Source organism: Schistocerca piceifrons, chromosome 6 (genome assembly GCF_021461385.2).
Source record: "Schistocerca piceifrons isolate TAMUIC-IGC-003096 chromosome 6, iqSchPice1.1, whole genome shotgun sequence".
Taxonomy (NCBI): Eukaryota; Metazoa; Arthropoda; class Insecta; order Orthoptera; family Acrididae; genus Schistocerca; species Schistocerca piceifrons.
Window position 1 is genome coordinate 37,592,155 of NC_060143.1, and position 18,763 is coordinate 37,610,917.

The following is an 18,763-nucleotide window of genomic DNA, read 5'->3' on the forward strand; positions in this document are numbered from 1 at the left end:
TGTTGGTGAAAATACATGTTTAAATCCGAAACTGAGCTAAGTGCATTCTCTGAAAATTATTACGAGCAGTTACTTCATGAGTCCACGCGAATAGTAAACTGTATGTCCTTTTTAGAGATGGTTGTGGGACTTGGATATTCGGTAAAGGATGTCAAATTAAACACCTTTCAGCTGTCTAGTTTCCAAACTTGTTTTATTTAGTTATCAGTTTCAGCGTTTTACTACGCCATCTGCCTAAGTCGGCAAATTTTGGTTGAAGTGATCGCTAGAGTAAAAATCTACTTATGTCTGTCTTGCTGACCTTAGTTTTGACCAGAACCGAGGTAGAATCTTCTTACACGTCGGTCAGGGGACTGAAGATGGCGTAGTAAAACGCTGAAACTGTTAGCCAAATAAAACAAATTAGGAAACTAGACGGCTGAAAGGTGTTTCATTTGACATCCCGGATAGTAAACAGTTGTGAAAACACACTTTATCTCTTAGCAACAAATAATCCTGAACTAATAACAAGCATCATAACGGATACAGGGATTAGTGAACAAAAGGTTGTCGTAGCGAGACAATATCCTAACCTCAAAATTCTCCAAAAATAAAAGAAAAAACTACGCCTATTAAAAAAAAACCAGATATAAATTCACTTGACGCCTTCCTGAGAAACAATCTCCACTCCTTCCAAATTAGGAATGTAGGTGCAGTCCGGTAGTGGCCTGAATTTAAAAAAATAGTATCGTCAGCAATTGAGATATTTATGCCAAATAAATTAACAAACGATGTTGCTGATCCTCCTCGATACACAAAAAGGGTCAGAATACTGTTGCAGAAACAACGAAAAAAGCATTTAAACGGACTCAAAATTTACAAGAGTGGCGATATTTTTCAGAAGCTCGAAACTTAGCGCGGACTTCAATGCGAGATGCTTATAACAGTTTAGACAACGGCACTTTGTCTCGAAACCTGGCAGAAAATCCAAAGAGATTCTTGTCGTATGTGAAGTATGCTAGCGACAAGACACAATCAATGCCTTCTCTGCACTATAACAGTGGGAATACTATAGACGACAGTGCTGCCGAAGCAGAGTTACTAAACACAGCCTTCCGAAATTCCTTCACTAAAGAAGACGAAGTAAATATTCCAGAATTCGAATTAAGAATAGCTGTCACATGAGTAACGTAGAAGCACATATCCTCGGAGTAGTGAAGCAACTTAAATCACGTAACGAAAGAAAGTCTTCCTGTCCAAACCGTATACTAATTAGCTTCCTTGCAGACTATGTTGATACAATAGCTCCATACTCAGCAATCATATACAACCGTTCGCTCGACTTAAGACCCCTACCCATAATACTGTAAAGTTGCACATGTCACACCAATATTCAAGGAAGAGAGTAGGAGTGTTCCACTAAATTAAATGCCCATATCATTAACGTCCATATGCGGCAGGATTTTGGAACATATATTGTGCTCGAACACTATGAATTACCTCGAAGGAAACGGTCTGTTGATAAACAGTCAACACGGATTTAGAAAACATCGTTCTTGTGAAACACAACTAGCTTTTTACTCAGACGAAGTGTTGCGCTATTGAGAAGGGATTTCAAATTGATTCCGTATTTCCGAATTTCCGAAAGGCTTTTGACACTGTACCTCACAAGCGGCTCGTAGTGAAATTGCGTGCCTGTGGAATATCGTCTCATTTATGTGACTGGATTCGTGATTTCCTGTCAGAGAGTGACAGTTCGTAGTAACTGACGGAAAGTCATCGAGTGAAACAGATGTGATTTCTTGCGTCTCCCAAGGTTGTGTTATAGGCCATTTGCTGTTCCTTATCTATATAAGCAATTTAGGAGACAATCTGACAAGCCGTCTTAGACTGTTTGCAGATGATGCTGTCGTTTATCGACTAGTAAAGTCATCATAAGATCAAAACAAATCGGAAGACGATGTAGAAAAGATATATTTCTGATGCAGAAATTGGCAAGTGACTCTAAACAACGAAAAGTGTGAGATCATGAGCATGAATGCTAAAAGGAATCCGTTAAACGTCGGTTATACGATAAATCAGTCAAATCTAAAAGCCGTAAATTCAACTAAATACCGAGGAACTGCAGTTACGAACGACTTAAATTGGAAGGAACACATAGAAAATGTTGTGGGGAAGGCTAGCTAAAGACTGCCTTTTATTGGAAGGACACTGAGAAAATGTAACAGATATACTAAAGAGGCTGCCTACACTACGCCTGTCCGTCCTGTTTTTGAATACTGCTGCGCAGTGTGGGATCCATACCAGATAGGATTGACGGAGTGCCTCGAAAAAGTTCAAAGAAGGGCAGCACGTTTTGTATTATAGCGAAGTATGGGAGAGAGTGTACGTTTTGTATTATAGCGAAGTATGGGAGAGAGTGTCACTGAAATGATACAGGATTTGAGGTGGACATTATTAAAAACAGGCGTTTTTCGTTGCGGCAGAATTTTCTCGCGAAATTTCATCACTGTTTGAATGCGAAAATATTTTGTTGACGTCGACCTACAGAGGGAGGAACGATCATCGTAATGAACCAAGGGAAATCAGAGCTCGCACTGAAAGATATAGCTGTTCGTTTCTTACGCGCGCTCTCCGAGATTAGAATAATAGACACTTAAATGTGAATTGCAGAGTATTCATGTGGATTTAGATGAAAGATAATATCTGTTCACATTTCAGCCGGCCGAAGTGGCCGTGCGGTTAAAGGCGCTGCAGTCTGGAACCGCAAGACCGCTACGGTCGCAGGTTCGAATCCTGCCTCGGGCATGGATGTTTGTGATGTCCTTAGGTTAGTTAGGTTTAACTAGTTCTAAGTTCTAGGGGACTAATGACCTCAGCAGTTGAGTCCCATAGTGCTCAGAGCCATTTGAACCATTTGTTCACATTTCACCCTAGTCGTAAAACTGTGGCACTAATAACGCCGTTATGTGGATGCACATAAGGTTTCTTTAAATACATGTTGTAACCCTTGTTAGCATTAGTTTCTTTTGGGATTGAGCATAGTGTGTGTTGTTAGTCTAGAATACCCTTAAGGCGACAAGCACCTCATTATCAGCACCTCACTGAGTTCGAACGAGATCGTGTGATGGGCTACGAGAAGCTGGATGTTTCTTCTGCGATGTTGCAGAAAGACCTGGCAGGCATTCAAAAATGGTTCTGACAAGGGAACCTCCCCATCGCACCCCCCCTCAGATTTAGTTATAAATTGACACAGTGGATAGGCCTTGAAAAACTGAACACAGATCAATCGAGAAAACAGGAAGAAGTTGTGTGGAACTATGAAAAAATAAGCAAAATATACAAACTGAGTAGTCGAAGTGTAAGATATGCAACATCAAGGAGGATGAAAGCCGAAGAGCGCCGTGGTCCCGTGGTTAGAGTGATCAACTACGGAACGAGAAGTCCTTGGTTCGAGTCCTGCTTCGAACAAAAATTTTACTTACTTTATTTTCGCAAAGTTACGATCTGACCGTTCATTCATTGATGTCTCTGTTCACTGTAATAAGTTTAGTGTCTGTGTTTTGCGACCGCACCGCAAAACCGTGCGATTAGTAGACGAAAGGACGTGGCTCTCCAATAGGAACCGAAAACGTTTGATCGCAAATTCATAGGTCAACCGATTCCCCCACAGGAAAACACGTCTGAGATATTCTATACGACACTGGTGATGGCATGTGCGTCACATTACAGGAATATGTTGTCGACCCACCTAACTTGCACACTTGGCGAATGGGTAAAAAGATTCTTCTACCTTGCCCGATTTAGGTTTTCTTGTGGATGTGATAATCACTCCCAAAAAAGTGATGAAAACATAAGAGTTTGTCACATAAATGGCAACAAATGACTGCAACAGTTTGACAGTCGCACAGTTTTCCCTGTGCTCTGTCAAAACATACGTTTTTAACGTTTTCAAGTTTTTCCGTGTCCAGACCGTCAAATCCTGCATGTGTCCAAGCAAATCTGAACATGTCCTGGAATTTTGGAGAGCGAAGTTGATCATGTCTGAGTGTATCAACTTTGATAATTGTCTGAAAATAAAAAATTAAAACTTCTCACTCGAGGGAGGATTGAACCAGGGACCTTCCGTTCCGTAGCTGCTCACGGTAACCACGGGACCACGGTGCTCCTCTGTGTGCACATACCTTGATGTGGCTTATCTTACACACGGACTACTAAGTTTGTATATTTTGCTTATTTTTTTCATAGTTCCATACAAGTTCTTCCTGTTTTCTCCATTGATCTGTGTTCAGTTTTTCATGGCCTATCTCTGTGCCAACTTATAACTAAATCTGAGGGGGGTGCGATGGGGAGGTTCCCTTGTGAGTACTATGGGACTTAACATCTGAGGTCATCAGTCCCCTAGACCTTAGAACTACTTAAACCTAACTAACCTAAGGACATCACGCACATCCATGCCCGAGGCAGGATTCGAACCTGCGACCGTAGCGGTCGCGCGGTTCCAGACTGAAGGGCCTAGAACCGCTCGGCCACTGCGGCCAGCACCGGCAGGAATGCTGCCGCTATAATTACTGAGAGCGGTGGTCACGACATTTTACTGTTGCCGGAAGATCGGGCTCCGGACGGGCACGTGGCAGTACCGAGAGGAAATGGCTCAAATGGTTCAAATGGCTCTGAGCACTATGGGACTCAACTGCTGTGGTCATAAGTCCCCTAGAACTTAGAACTACTTAAACCTAAGTAACCTAAGGACATCACACACATCCATGCCCGAGGCAGGATTCGAATCTGCGACCGTAGCGGTCGTGCGGTTCCAGACTGTAGCGCCTTTAACCGCTCTGCCACTCCGGCCGGCACCGAGAGGAAAGACTGTCTTGTTTGCCGTACGGATCTGGCGCGTAGTACTGCATCTGCAGCAGCAATTTGAGTAGCAGCTGGTACCACCACGACACAAAATCTTACATATCAGTTACTTGAAGGACAGGTTCTAGCCAGACGCCCTATAGCGCGCATACCACTTTCCCCAAAACACCAACATTTGTGATTTCCGTTGTACCAAGCGAGAGCTGATTAGGGGGCATGGTGGACGTCTGTTGTGTTTACTAATGAAAGCTGGTTCTGCTTCGGTGTCAGCGATGGCCGAGCATTGGTTAGAAGGAGGCCTGTTGGGGGCTTGCAAACAACGTGTCTGCGTGGTAGACACGCTGGACCCACACCTGGAGTATTGGTCTGGACTGCGATTTCGTATGAAAGCAGGAGCACTCTCTTGGTTATCTCACGCGCCCTGACTGCAGACTCGTGCCACACACTGACGCCCGGCAGCTGCGCAACACAATTCATGCACGTTTACATGCTTGTATTCAACATTTTGGCGCTTAATGTCAAGCATTTCACAGTTTCAATGCTTATTTCATGCTTACATTAACCTGTGGTCTCGCAATGTTAATAACTTAAATAAGTTACCTAAGCAAATTTATTCCGGAAATTTCATTACTCTATATTAATTTGCCTCGGGCATGGATGTGTGTGGTGTCCTTAGGTTAGTTAGGTTTAACTAGTTCTAAGTTCTAGGGGACTTATGACCACAGCAGTTGAGTCCCATAGTGCTCAGAGCCATTTGAACCATCTATATTAATTATTCTTTAGTACTGCGACTTTTTTTCCGGCAGTGTACCATTGTATCAAACCTATCTTCGGGCGATGCTAATGAGGTTCAGAATTTCTACGTTTTCGAATGCACCAGATCATCCTGAAGAATAAACACAATAATAAAATATAGGAATTGATATAAGAATAAAATACGAGGATATGAGAATTTAAAAAGACTGTACCCCCTGAAAATACAAGACTCGCATAAATTATGTAACTAACGTATGAAACTGTGAAATCCGACTGTAATTTTACAATTAACATAACGCCCTGTAATTGTGTATCTTGATAAGGAACGTTCGTGTAGTAAACTTCTAAAGACATCGATAGATAAACCAAATAAAAATTAAAATAAATAATCGAGTTTCGATCACAGAGCAGCCTCCACTTCGGCTGAGAGTACTTCCCTCTAAAAGAGTGACTTTCACCGTCGTTTCCTCAGAAACGGTAGAGTGATTCCGGATAAGGCGTGACACCTGTTGGCTTATTTTGACTCCTCTCCCACTGAGCAAATCTTTTGGGAAATCGAGTTGCCCTGTTCTCCTCGTTAGTGTAAAGTTGAAATTGATGTATCGTGTAAATGCCTAACTAGGACATTGATTTTGGGTAGCATTGTGAAGAGCGTGCGGTGCAATACTAGCATCTAGCATCCAAACTGAGACAATAAAAATATTCGCCGCTATGTAAGTGAAAAACAACATGAAACTGAAAATTACGAAAGATGTCGCATCATAATATGGTTGGTTGGTTGGTTTGGGGAAGGAGACCAGACAGCGTGGTCATCGGTCTCATCGGATTAGGGAAGGATGGGGAAGGAAGTCGGCCGTGCCCTTTCAGAGGAACCATCCCGGCATTTGCTTGGAGTGATTTAGGGAAATCACGGAAAACCTAAATCAGGATGGCCGGACGCGGGATTGAACCGTCGTCCTCCCGAATGCCATCATAATATGACTCGTAAACATCTCATACTGTAGAAAACGCAAGTCAGAGGAATCCTCGTGTAGCAACAAAAACCAGAAGCCTAAAATTACGAAGCAGAGACAATGCTAGAGCCATGGCATGGTAAAAAAAAAGAAAAAAAGGAAGAAGAAGAAGAAAAACCATTTCAAAGCGTTTATGTAGCTGGTCCCTTCGGGTATACAACGGGCAGTGACAGTCGAGACTTCTATAACCACCATTGTCTACTGTGTGTAACCATTGCATTAAATACGAGGGTGAGTCAAATGGACGGCCGGAGTGGCCAAGCGGCTCTAGGCGCTACAGTCTGGAACCGCGCGACCGCTACGGTCGCAGGTTCGAATCCTGCCTCGGGCATGGATGTGTGTGATGTCCTTAGGTTAGTTAGGTTTAAGTAGTTCTAAGTCCTATGGTGCTCAGAGCCATTCTCCAATACTTCCACGACTGTGCGGCATTGTGGGGTGTCGGTTGTGGTCGGACCATTTGCACCATTTTGAGACAAATGAGAACCTTAAATTTGTAATAACAAATCGAAATTTTGCGCCGTTATCCTGTAAGTTGGTAAGCGTTCTACAAACAACGTGCAGAATGGCCTGTAGGTGGCAGCATAATGCAGATGCACACATACCGTCGCAGTATCAGTATAAAGATGGCCGCCCCACTTGCGACTTGCAGCAGGGAAGAACAGCGTTCTGTTATTGTATGGTAGTGAAACATGGACTGTGGGAAAACCGGAACAGAAGAGAAGCGAAGCATTTGAGATGTGGTGCTACAGACGAATGTTGAAAATTAGGCGGACTGATAAGGTAAAGAATGAGGGCGTTCTGCGCAGAATCGGAGAGGAAAGGAATATGTGGAAAACACCGATAAGGAGAAGGGACAGGATGATAGGAAATCTGGTAAGACATGAGGGAATGACTTCCATGGTGCTGGAGGGAGCTGTAAAGGTAAAAGAAAAAAGACCACTGGCGTACGTCCATGGACTGTCAGTACGAAAAAACAAATGGTTACATTCTCCATGAAGAGGGCGTCGAGTTCGAGCTACACTAAATTAATAGAAATAACATGAGGTCCAGGTTTTGCGGAATAGGTTAAAGCTTAAAGTAAGATGAATGAAATTCATAAAGTCAGCGTTTTAGAGACTCACAGGAACCTCGACAAAGTGATTACATTACTGAAAGCTCTTAAGCTGTATAGCGCACTAATTTCGTAAAATGTGTGACCTCCTGATTCATGTTTTACTGATTTACGCCGTTAAAGGCCGCATAAGCCGCTTCAGCCACTGCGAGCACCTCAAGGTCGGATCTTTGTACGCCCGTCTCGTCGCCGGTGTATTTCCAGAGAGAAAGGTGATAAGTAGTCTTCAGCTGAGAGGGAACATTAGCACGGCGACTGTGAATGCCTCGCGTGACTTTCTGATAAGCCGGATTACGTAAAGCACCAGGATGAACGGAGCGCGTCGCGCCCAAAGCCATTCGCTACGCCACAAGAAGTTCCTATTCACTCTTCAATACGCTTATTCTTTTAGTCTCTGTCTCGGTTGTGAATAGCAGTGCATCTTACGGAAATATATAGATTTAGGTCCCTGCTGTTACTATGTATGTTGCACGCTCCTACGCGGTCCACTCACCATCTCCTTCTTTGTTCAACGTCAACGTGCAATAACCACTCACTGATGGCAGGAGACAGCACTAACTGCGGAGTGTATGTAAGCAGTGGAGGGTTGTAAAGCGTGTCGGGGGGATGCGGGAAACAGTGCAGCCGTTGTCGTAATGATGAAACGGTGAGGTTTATCTACCGTTCAAAAGGTCCAAGATGCTACTCCAGGCGGATGTAAAACGAATGTGCGCAACGGAAAATAATAAACGCCAAAATGAAGATTTGGCCCTGTCTGACTACCCCCTGTAGCAGATCAGAGGATCTCTTAATTCTATAAATTACAATCTAAACATGAATGAATGATGAAGGCAAATAATCCTACTAAACGATAAACGTTGTTCCTGCTTATATATTTATTGTAGATTTGAAAAAAAACCTTTATATTACAAAGTTTACATTTCCTAAGTAAAATTACTAATCAATTCGCTACGGTCGCAGGTTCGAATCCTGCTTCGGGCATGGATGTGTGTGATGTCCTTAGGTTAGTTAGGTTTACGTAGTTCTAAGTTCTAGGGGACTGATGACCACAGCAGTTACGTCCCATAGTACTCAGAGCCATTTGAATCATTTTTTTGAACTAATCAATTGCCCAACTCTGCCCCTTATTATGATCTAATATCAATAACGCGAAATGACTGACATCAACTACGTACCAAACACTAGAAAACACTACTTTCAAGGATGATCTACGGTGCTGTGGAACCTCAGTGGAAATAAAGTAACTTGATCACAGCCGTTTAGCTTTTGTAGTACTAGTAAGCCGAAGCAATTTGCGATTTCACCGTATGTACTGCGTCCGGTGCGTCGAATTGTTGGTTCTCGTACTCGTCTGCGACGATGGAAGAACTCCAGCCACAAATAAACTCTTTCAAACACTAGGACGGCAGAAGGTGGTCCTCTGACTAATATACTCTAATACTGTCTTCTCCTCTCTGTGTTCTACAGACGAGAAACGCGAACTCCCAGTCACAAGGACGGAGTTCAGATAACGTTTCAACATAAGCATAGGCACAGGAAGTGCTCTCAACTACTGAACGCTGCGTACTCAACGACGACTACCAACCCGGAGGTAAAGTCCAGAATCGTATAGGTTCGCAACAGTACAGTGCCTAACTGTTCTAACTATAAACTCTCCTGAGAGCAGAGACAGCAAGTCTGTCTGTTCCAACAAAGCTGATACCGAGCGACCGTCACACACGGGCGCTCACAACGGAAGACATCGTCTCTCCACCGCTGGCTTCCCAGCAAGGCTCGGCTCCCCACCCTCGTAATTCCGAAAACGTATTCCCGAAACCACGGAATATGCTCCCTCTCTACAGATTCTTCCGAACGCCGACCATCCATCTTTTAGTCTTTTGTCGTCCAGCGCGGAAAGTTTGGGAGGAAAAAGCTGTACTCGTACGATGGTACGCCTCTGAGTAAAAATCCTTGGAAATAACCGAGCATGCATGGTTTCCGAGGTGCCACTTCTTCGTTCCTCTCACCTGCGTCCAAGATTTTCAGCGTTCAGAAGTATTATCCGGTTATCCTTCCGGCCCCTACTACAATAGCGTCCGGCCGTCACCCCATTCTGCTTCAGAGCTCAGATGCCACGACGTCTGTCGAGCTACTTCCTGTGTTTAAGCAGGACCAACACCTGTGCGGGCCTTCCACCCAGAGCTTGAGTTCTGGCTGCCGTTTCATCTCCACTGGCGTTCCAACCTCTACTAGTATAAGCAATCATTCATTGCGCCGTTTTTATAATACAGACACTCCGTCACCTTTCATGCAATAAGCTTTAGCAATTATTTACAAGGCGTACGTGACAATGTCAGTCTCCTATATATATTCATACACTACTGGCCATTAAAATTGCTACACGACGAAGCTGACGTGCTACAGACGCGAAATTTAAGCGACAGGAACAAGATGCTGTGATATGCAAATGATTAGCTTTTCAGAGCATTCTCACAAGGTTGGCGCCAGTGGCGACACCTACAACGTGCTCACATGAGAAAAGTTTCCAACCGATTTCTCATACACAAACAGCAGTTGACGGGCGTTGCCTGGTGAAACGTTGTTGTGATACCTTGCGTAAGGAAGAGAAATGCGTACCATCACGTTTCCGACTTTGATAAAGGTCGGATTGTAGCCTATCGCGATTGCGGTTTATCGTATCGCGACATAGCTGCTCGCGTTGGTCGAGATCCAATGACTGTTAACAGAATATGGAATCGGTGGGTTCAATAGGATAATACGGAACGCCGTGCTGGATACCAACGGCCTCGTATCACTAGCAGTCGAGATGACAGGCATCTTATCCGCATGGCTGTAACGGATCGTGCAGCCACGTCTCGATCCCTGAGTCAGCAGATGGGGACGTTTGCAAGACAACAACCATCTGCACGAACAGTTCGACGACGTTTGCAGCAGCATGGGCTATCAGCTCGGAGGCCATGGCTGCGGTTACCCTTGACGTTGCATCACAGACAGGAGCTCCTGCGATGGTGTACTCAACGACGAGCATGGGTGCATCAATGGCAAAACTTCGTTTTTTCGGTTGAATCCAGGTTCTGTTTACAGCATCATGATGCTCGCATCCGTGTTTGGCGACATCGCGGTGAACGCACATTGGAAGCGTGTATTCGTCATACTGGCGTATCACCCGGCGTGATGGTATGGGGTGCCATTGGTTACACGTCTCGATCACCTCTTGTTCGCATTGGCGTCACTTTGAACAGTGGACGTTACATTTCAGATGTGTTAGGACCCGTGTTTCGATCCCTGCGGATCCCTACATTTCAGCAGGATAATGCACGACCGTATGTTGCAGGTCCTGTACGGGCCTTTCTGGACACAGAAAATATTCGACTGCTGCCCTTGCCAGCACATTCTCCAGATCCCTCACCAATTGAAAACGTCTGGTCAATGGTGGCCGAGCAACTGGCTCATCATAATACGCCAGTCACTACTCTTGATGAACTGTGGTATCGTGTTGAAGCTGCATGGTCAGCTGTACCTGTACATGCCATCCAAGCTCAATGCCCAGGTATATGAAGGCCGTTATTACGGCCAGAGGTGGTTGTTCTGGGTGCTGATTTCTCAGGATCAATGCACCCAAATTGCGTGAAAATGTAATCACATGTCAGTTCTAGTATAATATATTTGTCCAATGAATACCCGTTTATCATCTGCATTTCTTCTTGGTGTAGCAATTTTAATGGCCAGTAGTGTATATACGATGTATAATCTATCACATGATACCTAATTGTATTTGTAAATGACGGCAAAGTATGTGGATGAGTTCTTCTAAGGTGCGAAATTATAGCCACCTTACGAAGGGCATGATCGTAGGCTTTTGGGCCAAGTGTGGAAGTATTCCAGAAATGGCTTCGAATGTAAACTGTTCGCTTGCCGCCATGCTTAAAGTATACCGTGGATGGAAAATGGCGCTATCCAAAACCGGGGCCGAGGTAACTGTAGTGCACGACGGGCCATAAATGAACGACGGCTGCAGAGATGAGTACGGGCAGCTGTTGAGTAATTGACCGCCTATATAAACCAATGGTCTACTAACAGTGTCTCTTTAACGGCCATTTGGTGACCGTTGCTGCGTAATGGACTCCGCGGCAGGTGCCTGGTTCATGCACCTATACTGACTGCTATTCATGGGCAACGAAGGCTGGAAGCTAAACGGCAGTACCGCATCTGGACGTCCGTTGAGGGGCGACAGGCGACCTTTTCAGATGAGTCACGTTTTATGCTCCATCGGGGAGATGGCTGTTGGCGTGTATGGCCCTGTAACAGTCGTCGGAAGGCTCCAGGCCGGAGGAGGGAACCTTATGGTCTGAGAAATGTTTTCGTGGTGTTCCCTGGGCGATCTCTTCTGTTGTGATTTGGCAAGACAGCCAAGTCACAATGAGAGGAAACCGAAAGGCACGCGTTAAGCTCACGCAGATTGGCGTGAGGTCTGGAACAGTTAAAGGAATTAATAGTAGCAAATAAAGTACGTAGTTGATGTAATACTTAACTTTAATCCACAATTGTAGAACATCTCTCTTGACGGTACATGTTATAACCACAATATAAAATAATATCAAATGCTATGGCGCCTTGCTAGGTCGTACAAAATGACGTAGCTGAAGGCTATGCTAACTATCGTCTCGGCAAATGAGAGCGTAGTTGTCAGTGAACCATTGCTATGAACGTCGGCTGTACAACTAGGGCGAGTGCTAGGACGTCTCTCTAGACCTGCCGTGTGGCGGCGCTCGGTCTGCAATCACTGACAGTGGCGACACGCGGGTCCGACGTATACTAGCGGACCGCGGCCGATTTAAAGGCTACCACCTAGCAAGTGTGGTGTCTCGCGGCGACACCACATCTTCATTTTGAAAGGCACAATGGACAAACACAAGTACGCATCTATCCTTGGTGACAATGACCACCCCTTTGCAAAAACAGACATAATGCCTAATGGGATACCGCAATCACTGCTTATACAGTGTTAGTTATAATCCGTCTTAACTGCAAAAATGTTTATTCACATGACTGGTTTCAGTTCCTCTAGAACCATCTTCAGATCAGCAGCTTCGGTTAAAGGAGTAACCCGTCCACACACAGCAACCTCCACACGCAGCATGTGAAGATTACTGTGTGTGGATGGGTCACTCCTGCAACCGAAACTGCAGATGAAGATGGTTCCAGAGGAACCGAAACCGATCGTGTGAATAAACATTTCTGCAGTAAAGACGGATTATAACTAACAATGTCGACCCCTATGCGTAGTTTGTCTTTACTCGGCATGATAGAGACTATCAACATGACAATGCAACATGTCACACAGCGTGCAGTGTAAGATCGCGGATCGAAGAGCACCAGCATGAGTTTACCGTACTTACCTGTCCACAGAATTCCTCGAATTTAAACCTGGTCGAGAATCTGTGGGAGCACCTCGAGCGCGCTTTTACACGTCTCACACGTCTTGCAGCGGTGTACGCTGCAAGAGGTAGTCATTCAGGCTTTTGACACATGGTCACAGTAATGCGTCTGGACAGTGTATTACACTTTTGTACTAATTAAGCAGGCTATCCTGCAAAAGGTAGTCATTCAGGCTTCTGACGTGTGGTCACAGTAATGTGTCTGGACAGTGTATTACACTTTTGTACTAATTAAGCTGTCTACGCTGCAAAAGGTAGTCGTTCAGGCTTTTGACATGTAGTCACAGTAATGTGTCTGGACAGTGTATTACAATTTTGTACTAATTAAGCAGGCTATCCTGCAAAAGGTAGTCATTCAGGCTTCTGACGTGTGGTCACAGTAATGTGTCTGGACAGTGTATTACACTTTTGTACTAATTAAGCTGTCTACGCTGCAAAAGGTAGTCATTCAGGCTTTTGACATGTGGTCACAGTAATGTGTCTGGACAGTGTATTACACATTTGTACTAATTAAGCAGGCTATCCCGCAAAAGGTAGTCATTCAGGCTTTTGACGTGTGGTCACAGTAATGTGTCTGGATAGTGTATTACACTTTTGTACTAATTAAGCGTGTAAGTAGGCTGTTTAGGTTTTCTTATTGGTAACGCCACGTAGCGCTCTGTATGAAAATCACTGTCTGTGCTGTGTGCAGTCGGTGGCTAGTTTGCATTGTTGTCTGCCATTGTAGTGTTGGACAGCTGGATGTTAACAGTGTGTAGCGTTGCGCAGTTGGAGGTGAGCTGCCAGCAGTAGTGGATGTGGGGAGACAAATGGCGGAGTTTTGAAATTTATAAGATTGGATGTCATGAACTGCTATATATATTATGACTTTTGATGACTATTAAGGTAAGTACATTGTTTGTTCTCTATTAAAATCTTTCATTTGCTAACTATGCCCATCAGTAGTTAGTGCCTTCCGTACTTTGAATATTTTATTTAGCTGGCAGTAGTGGCACTCGCTGTATTGCAGTAGTTCAATTAACAAAGATTTTTGTGAGGTAAGTGATTTGCAAAACGTATAGGTTAACGTTAGTCAGGGCCATTCTTTTGTAGGGATTTTTGAAAGTCAGACTGCATTGTGGCAAAAAATATTGTGTGTCAGTTTAAGCACAGTCATGTATAATATTTCTAAGGGGACGTTTCATATGGCGACCCTGCCAGGATACCTCACTGGAATCTTCTGATTTTTTCTTGTAGTTTGTGTAATTAGTGTAGGTTTTGTTTATTTCTAGTGCGGCATTGTAGAGAGAATCTCCTTTGTAGTTGTAGTCTTTCACTGTTGTATAGTAAAACAGTTGTGGCATGCACGTAGATTTGCACCAAGTATTTCGCAGCTGCACTTGCATTTAACTAGATATTATTTTCAGCGCTATGTTAATGTGTGCTCTTATTTTTGCTCTTCAAATTGTGCTTTTATGTGTTATCGTGTGAAATATTGTGACCATAATGACGTGTGAAAAACGTAACACTAGGCTTCAAAGTAAACTGAGAAATAATAGTGACGACGAGCGTAGCTTACCAGCACCACTGTGTAATGAATTAACAGACATTCAAAGTAGTAATTTGGTAACTGTGCATAGGGAAATGGAGCGGGCATCAAATAATGGTGTAGACAGTGAAACAGGTAGTGAACAGGGAAGCATTATCGATCGATTGGTCGGCAACAGCTCGCCTCAGGAATCGGGAATGACAGAACACAATATTGCAAATACTGTAGACTCAGGTTTTGAGTTCTCACCGTTTTCTCAAATGAGTCAAGACACATTTTCTGCTTGTCAAAATGTGAATGTTGCTGGTGCAAATTCACTGCCGAAAAGCACTGAGGAACATGTTTCAGACACCAGTGCATTGTTATTACAATTAATGCAACAAATGGGACAAAAGCTTCAAAAGTTAGACACAATGGAACAAAATCTGAGACAAACACAGCAAAAGCTTCAAAAGTTAGACACAATGGAACAAAATCTTCAAACGTTAGACACAATGGAACAAAATCTTCAAAAGTTAGACACCTTGGAACAAAATCAGAGACAAACACAGCAAAAGCTTCAAAAGTTAGACACAATGGAACAAAATCTTCGGAAGTTAGACACCATGCTTGAACAAACACGTGAAGAATTAACTACTGAGTTACATAACATTGAATCGAAACGTCAAAAATTCAGTAATGACGTAAAAACACAAATTTGTGAGCATTTCCAACCTATTTTTTCGCGGCACAAGAATGCATTACAGAATCACGAAGCAGCCATAAAAGAACTGAAAACTATTGTTCATGAAAATCATGACACCTTGCAAGCTAAAACTGACTCAGTTGCATCTACCGATTCGGTTACGCAACTTGCAAAAACTCAGGAAAACTTAAAGGACACAGTAGATACTCTGAAAATTGGTTCAGAAAGACACATGGAGGAAATTAGTTCATTATCAGAGAAAGTAGTCGAACTTTTGGGTCAGCTAAATAATTTATCTACAAGGGTAGATGATGATCTGAATGACACAAAACCTGTAGCCTTCACTGACACTGAAGAGTATGAACAAATTAGAAAATTCAAACAACATCAAAACCAAATCAATACACAGTACAAAAGAGAAATTTGGGTAGTACAAGATCAGTTGACACAAGTAATACAAGAATTACATATTTCAGAGGACACTCGCGCTCCAACACGGGAAGAGGAACTTAGAAATACGGAAAAGTCACAAAATAATAACACAGGGCATTTCGGAAATTATGAAAGAAATTGGCAAGGTGCACCGAACATTGAGATGGAACCGCCGACACGACGTAACAATGACCAATTTGCGACTTGCTGACATGATGATTTTGACTATAAGCTGTTAATTACTACACGTAAATTCAAAGCATTTAAGAATTCCGGCAACGACATTCATCCACAAGCGTGGCTTCATCAATTCTCTCATTGTTTTCCTCCCAACTGATCATTAGAGCACAGATTAGGATTTATGTGTGGCTATTTAGAGAATGCGATTGGTCATTCACGATTGCCACAGTGAAGGAGAATTTCATCATGCCTTCCTCTCAGCATATTGGTCTCAAGCTACACAAGACCGAGTAAAACATAGCATCATAATGAAAAAACATTTCGAACAATCTGAATTCTCCAGTCTTGTGAAATATTTTGAAGACATGTTGCACAAGAATCAGTACCTGTCAAACCCATACAGCCCCTCAGAACTCATCCGCATTGGCTTAATCAAATTACCTGAACATTTACGACATATCATTTTGGCAGGACGTTGCAAAGACGACATTGAAGCTTTTCACGGACTCTTACAAGAATTACGAATTGATACTGACAATCGCATCACGTGAAAACAGGAACACAACAATTACAGGTCACATCCGTCACAATTCCGCGATGAAAGAAAGAACTGGACACAACAAGGCTATTCTCACAACACAAATCGTGACCAAAACAGACACCACCCGTATGATAACCGTTGGCAGAGTAGTAATAATTACAGGGAAAGATCACCCCTCCGCAGTAGTGACTATCACAGAGACAATCAGAGAAACAGACAATATGGGAACCAAAATAATTATTATCAAGGGAGACAGAATAACGTTAGACGTAACGGTTCAGCGCGCAGTTACGATTCCGGGACAAATTCTCCACCACGTGACCGACAAGAAAGAAACTATGGAATCTACCGACATGATGACAGACGATATAATCATAACGACAGACCTGAATTTCATCAAAACTGGCGGGATTCAAACAGGGCTGGGCCCTCTCGACATGGTGAATTTGTAGAAGCTAAATCTCCTAATCCCAATAACAATGCACGCCAACAAAGAGGCAGCAGACAATGACTCGCACCGCAAGTAGCCACCTGCGCCGGCTGGCTCAGAGAAAATTAACATAGCTAACCTTGAGAAAAATTTGAGCATTCTTTACCGATGTGCTATATACCACATGATAATTCCGTTGAAGCTGGAGCTCTGCATTCTATGAAGATTACAGGATTGCACCACATTTCACATGTAAAACCGTTTATTGAGAGATAATCTGTTTTTTAACTTAGTCTTTGCTTTAAAATTTTTCACTTCGCGTTACTAGTACAATTTGGCACACTGAGAAACTGCAACAATGTTTTGAAGTTAAATATCCAGTCTAGAACCTAGGGAACATATTTAGGCAGTATTTACAAGTGCATTGTTATAGTGAACAGATGACACAGTGTTATTGTGTGTGTACGTTCTTGCTCGTTAGTTGCACGATTACATAACGACTATAAGGCTCACATGCTTAAAACATTTACCGGTAGTGCTAACGAGATTTTAATGCAACATTTTGGTTTACTTGAAAATACATTCTGGATTTAAAGTACTTTCTGTGAGATAGCAGATGACACAGTGGTTAGCTTATGTGACAGCTACACGATTTTATCACGACGCTACTAATGAGTGACAATTTACAATGTTGCTTTTGTGGTGTTTCTGTTTTATATCTGCACAGCTTTTCTGCATAAATCTGGAAAGAAAAACATGTTTTAGTAGTAACTTTTTTGGTATAGCTACAATGAGACAGCCTTCTTTGTAGCACAACAATATGTTACAGCACAGTACTTTCTTCTTCACAGTAAGGTACGTAATAACTACGATATCTATACACAAAGCATTTCACTTTTGTATATGATGAGGTAAGTACATTGACTTCAGCAGAACCTTGCTTACAGAGGACGATAACTACGACACTTCCACAGAATTATCTTACAGCAAGACGCACATTTTTCGCTACAGGACATGCATTTGAGTGATTAATTTTGTACTTAAAACATTTATTTTTAAAGATTTTTGAATTACAATGATATAAAGGTTTTCCGTGATACATTTCTTTCCATTGCTGCAATCTGTAACACCTGAGGGTATAATCACATTAACCCTCAGAGGGGTACACGCCTACTTTGTGTACCATGTGTTTGGCAAGCACAAGGAGCCCTAGCTAATATGGTATTTTCTTATACAACTTTACACATCGGTACCATATTTCTCTAACACTGAGTTACACAGCTATCTGATTATTTAACAGAGAACCAAACATTTTTTTTACATCGTCAGTGACAAATGTTTACGCAATTACACCGTTGGATAACCTCACACTTATGAAATTGTATTTTGCCTGCACTGTGTGAACTGTTCATATTTTTTCGGAACCATTGTGATATTATGAGAGCTTTGAATGATGTATTTGGTATGGGCTCGTGATTTTTAAAGTATGTTTGAGGTAGATGACACTATTGAAATGAGCAGAGAATTTTTTTTAGGTTTTGACATTATTGCAGAAAGCTATGACGTTTTTGAAATTTGACTGAGGTGTTATGATGTTATTTTCACGACGCCGATGTGTATTATGCTGTTGAGGTATGTTTATGATCAATAAGATGATGCTACCGTAAATGAGGAATTTGATTATGCTATGTATTTATTTTGATGAAAGACTGAAGAAGTGTCAACGAATACGTATATGAATAATGAGTAATGGTTAGGGAGTCTGATTTGTGGAAAAGGATGTTGGAAACCAAGAATCTTACTTTAA